The sequence below is a fragment of the Opisthorchis viverrini genome, assembly GCF_000715545.1.
Source record: "Opisthorchis viverrini unplaced genomic scaffold opera_v5_63, whole genome shotgun sequence".
NCBI lineage: Eukaryota > Metazoa > Platyhelminthes > Trematoda > Opisthorchiida > Opisthorchiidae > Opisthorchis > Opisthorchis viverrini.
This window is the reverse complement of record NW_008751719.1, coordinates 15,663-21,143: the sequence shown is the minus strand read 5'-3', so window position 1 is coordinate 21,143 and position 5,481 is coordinate 15,663.

The following is a 5,481-nucleotide window of genomic DNA, read 5'->3' as shown; positions in this document are numbered from 1 at the left end:
CCAAACTCGAGACCCGCAATCGATAAATGTTTAGAAAAACTTAATCAAGCTAATTTCGCGCACTAAAATGACCCTTCCGACCATACCTATTTAGTATCACGTCAGCTAGTCGTGCTCTCTAGTTACATGCAGGAAGGAGTTGCACCGCAGAACACTATAAAGTTCCCAACAACTACAGTGAAGCGCAGCAATAAATGATATCGTATGGCTCAAACTATCACGTTGACGTGGTGGTTCGCCTTGAGTGCTGCTACACTGGCTGGAACTTCCTTCCACAAGGTGCAAACATTCCAGGAAGGCCAAAGAGGACCAGTCAGACTAACAGCAGCGAGGCGGTCTGAGGATAATGTCATACTGTCCTCTGCGATGGGAGTGTGTAGGCAGGTAGGATGTTTCCAAAAGGCGATCAACATTTCCATACATATGCAAGCAGCGATACTGCCTTCCCCGAGGTCGGCCCTAAAAACCGCACACTCCGATCACCCAACAACTGACCGTGACGTCCGTCACATTATTCAATAGGATCGGAATACTTTTAAAGACCAAATCAGGAGTGAGAGAGTAGTGCTTTCCTCCCGGCAACCTTGGGTTAGGCCAGCCCTCTAAAGCCGAGCAGGTCAGACTATTAAAGGCCTCCCCAAAAAACCCTACTGCCAGGTGCCTCGCGGGTCAGACTTTTAAGCCAGAAGATATGGACAGGGTCCTCGAAAGAAACCATACATCCTCCCGCTGTCTTGTTGGTCAGACTTCAGAGTCAAAGGCTCAAAATGGGATACCTCAGCCAAACTCACATATTCGGCCTAGACAACCGGGAAGTATGATTTGCTTACATAGTTGTGAGTCCACCGATGTCCCTCCCCAACTCACTCCCACCACACAAGCATACGTTGCTGGATCATTTGCTTGTCAGTAATCTGACCGATGGGTCTTATGTACCCCGAGGCCTAGTACCGATATATAACAAGATACCTTGCTAAATCCAGGAGATCCTTCTCACATAGGAGCTTTTAGGGACCGTACTCTATGTCAAACAGGCAATGCGCGCTGAAACCTTATATTCCCTTAAAAATAATGTATGCTATCTCCGAAACACACACAAGACCCAAGCTTGGTTATACATCTCGGGACACCAAGGACGAACTCAGCTCTTTCACATTTCTCACTCCGTGAGTCCGGTGATCCAGAAGCAATGACCCGTGAAATATATGGCGTGGGAGTTGCGTTCAGCTACAGAGTTCACTGACAATCCTGTATTTACGTATCAATTATATCAGTACCACTTCCAATGCGCAGCAACCTATCCCACCTCAACGAATCCTCGGTGAAGGAAATTGTGGTAGCCACAACCACCCTACGACGAGTACGCGGTCCCGTCAGCTGGTGACGATAACTTATGGCATACAAAACTCTAGACACTACTGACGATGAGCATTCCAGTTGCCTATAGACTACAGATGGATTAACAAACACAAAATTCTGCACGTCTACGCGGATTGTAGCGACTCGTAGCACCCTGTAGTGTGTTGTATCAAGGAAATATACCGTGATACCTCGAATATCCTGTCAGATGAAATGAGGTCGTGAGGCAGATTCAGTTATAGGGCATCGAAATCGAGATATTCATTTGAGATCCCCGTTAACACAAATGTTATACAGATGGGTGTTTCGCCGAAAGCCACATATTTCTTGTATCCAGTGATAGCACTTTCAGAAGGGATATCTGATGGAAAATAGTACTTACTCGAAGCTATTAACCCAGGTGGATCCTAAACTGCTAATTGCACACTTTTGCTATGAGTAAAGTCACAGATGCGCCCGAGTATTAGTCACCAAAACTAGAGCATAATCGTGGGGTGAATGAAACTACCGGAGAATGATTATTCGTTCGCAATATTATCTTCAGCAAGTTGTTCGTACACACTCAATCCTTTACAACTGGGCTACTAGAACCAGTTGGAATTTCTCCTGAAAGGACCTTGAACCAGTGATCCCCGGAATAAGTCTGATCAGCACTGTTATTAACTTTTTGAACCAGTAAGGTACAAACCGAAGACCATCCCCGCTAGAGACAACAAATGTCCGCGGGTCATCCGATTTTAGGCGTACAGTGAGCGAATTTCAAATGATGAACCAGGGATTAAAAACCTTCCTATCCTATTTATCAAAAGCCAGTGTAAAATGCGCAGGATGGTTGAAGGAGCAAACAAGAGCAGAGGTAGGCGGAAATCACCCGGCAGTAGTGTCTATAGCGATAATGGACAAACAACCGCTACTTAAAAAGAGCAGAGGGAACGGGGTAACGACAGTATACTGGATCCAACCAAAAAACCAGCTTAACCATGGATGAGGGTTATTCAAGTGTAAAATACAATAAGATGAACGCCTATGCTGAAGTACGACTTAGTAGATAGTGCAAGTAGACGAGGTGTTAATTATAGTGTTCGGTGAATGAATGGTGGATATAAAATCGTTCAGTGTGAAATTGCGGAAATTACCATGTTAGCCTGACGGCTCATTTTTTAACTAACGTTATTTGACGCTGCGACGTACCTGACCAGAACGATCACTGCAAAACGCAAAGATGCTATCCACTACTCCCGGATAAAGAATCACTCAATCAGCAGGGGATTACATATTTGTCACAAAGGGAAATTACTCACAAGGTTGTTGAAAACTGTTCGACAACCCACTACCGGTTTCCCCTTCCTGGAGCTCATCAGGTACGCACAGTACCCGAGTTTCCATTAAACTCACGTTGCACCTGAACCCAAGTCCAACAGATTTTGACAAACGCTTTGTTTGTTAATGGTGTAACTCATAGTCATGATGCATAGAAATACAGTGGCAGAGAAAACCTAATTTGAATCATTGACGGAACACACTACACGTAAGGTTGTTTGGAAGTCTGCAAACCAGTGCTATCTAAATCAATCGTAAGCTCCATTTTAGAACCCAACAGCAGACGACATGGATCTTCGTTATCCTGAAATTCGACTGCAAAACTACTTTCTCACATGATTTTATGGTATGCAACCTGATATCAGTAAACACGGGGATTAAAGAATTCGAGATTGAAAAACTGCATCCACCAGAAGTAAAGTCATTGTAAGACTTCTGCAAAAGGGAAGAAGCGATAGAGCGAGACCACCCAATACAACAAGGGGATATGTCTATCAATTATGTATCACTTGGAGCTCTTAGGATCCACTACTGTCAACATCAGTCGTTCTGCTGCTTAGCTGACAAAACCATCAGCGCTCATCAATGTATGACTGCGCTTGAGCTGAGTTGAACCAGATAACACTAAGTAAACTGATATTTTTTCTATGATCCGGGCAATAGATTCAAAATGACTCCACTTGAACAACAAACCGCATTTCACCATTCAAACAAATTAACCGGAAACAATATATTCACGCGCATTACAATTTACCAAACTGACAGTTGGTCTTAAAAATGTCATCTCGTCAACTTCTGCATGCGTATATACTGGAGATGACCGGACATTAGCAGATATAGTATGCAACAGTCGTGGTTCGCTCGTCCGTAGAACAAGTAAGAAGCCTGTTGGCTACATGAAAGTATGACTGTCGTGACGTATTGGTACGGGAGAGTTTAAAGATCTTCCGCATACCCAAAACGGGTCATTACATTTCTCAAGCAATGAGTTTTGATGGACTAAAGCTGAATAACCATAGTTTAAGTACCATTGGCTGTGAATTGTTCGCCCCGTGGATTTGCCTTGAGTAAGTCCTACAGTGTGAAAGAAATCGTGCTCACAAGGATAGTGAATCAATCCACATGCAATGCAGTCACCCAATCACCACAATGAAGGTTTCATCGACAAACCAGTATCATCGCGGTTTTAGTTACTCGCTGATCTTCAGAGGTTGGCCGGGAACCAGAGACGACAGCTTGAAGCAGCGTGGAATTAGCCCACAAATTCACGATTGCACTCGGAGATCTCATGATTAATGGGAGATTCGGTGGCGTAGACCAGCCTCACAACGCATAAGATAGCTCAGATGCGGCACCTACGCTCAACGTTTCTGGAGGATACTTTAAAGCGTCCACAATGATTTATTGATTTCGTCCGTCGGAACTCGTAAAACATGAAGATAACAAACGACTCTGCTATGCTGAAAACTCAAAACTATACAACGAGATGTGGAGTACGACAATAGGTAGGTACATATGTTGACGGACAAAGAATTCACCTACCGTATATCACAATTTCAAGAAACTACTTAATAAGAAACCGAATGTACATGGTTCGGTTTAATCTAAAATATCATGCGGAATATTATCGCTGTAAGACCCTGAAATTGGTGCGCGTGCAAACTCCTGGCCCATACATTTTCACAGCTTTACTAGAAATGAACTAAGCGCACCTACTATAAAATAGCAATCACGCAGAGACAAAAGGCTCGTTCCAAATCATTAGCGACCTTCCTAATAGACCACCTGTAGATGGGTCGAGCATGAGGCTTAGATCAGGAGACAATTCGTAATAGAGCCACCCAACACGGGTGGCCTCTATTGGAGCTGCCGTTAAAAGTCCCCTGAAGTACAATGTAAATCGAAGTTCCAAAGTTTTATTGGTCATTCAAGTAATGGTTCGTCAAAATAAATCGAACGCCCGTTCCGAATCGGTCTGTTGAACGGTTGGTAGGTCAGACAATCAAAGTGAATATGAATATGAACTATGGTGGCCAGGGACAGTCCGCAAACAGTCCAACGGCGCACGGATCAGGTTATCTCGGAATTTCGCAACCCAGCAAAGCCATCCTATTGTAGCTGCGGGTGACCGGTCACTGTAGGGTCAGGACCAAATACAATCCTATCGGAAGTAAGAGCTCTCTCTTGACAGCGCATTCACAACACAGGGTAAGAGTGACCTGACGATCACATAAAGGTAACATTGCACCGGATCGAGGTCGATCCTGTAACAACCTTGGCAAAGCCACACGGATAAGATTCGGCGCCTCACAATAGCACGTGTCGCATCATCCAAAATATGCGTCAAATCCTCGAATGAATACTAGAAACCTGGATTTTATCAGTATAGGGAACCAACCAGCATTGAACGTTTCGGTTAACACTGCGAAAGATAACCGTGTGTGGATAGAGAGCGCGAAGTACAAGGTCCAGTGGCCGCCTGGTACTGACTCAATCAAGCCACCGCACACCCACGTTGGCTCTGCCAATCTCAAGCGCACAACTAAGTTGGCACTGATATCTTTACTCAATTATTCAAATATCTACTTAACATTAGCCTATACGCAAAGATCAGACTTCTCAATCCCATGTGTGGTTCAGTACCCTCTATAAGAAAAGCAAATGAACGGACGGAACACCAATGAACAAAAATTCAACCACTTCTATAAGAAAACTGTGAATGGCAGTAATCGTGGGCATGAATTGGGAGTGTCACACCAGACCACATTAACAACGCGAAAAAATATTACATGAAAATGCAGT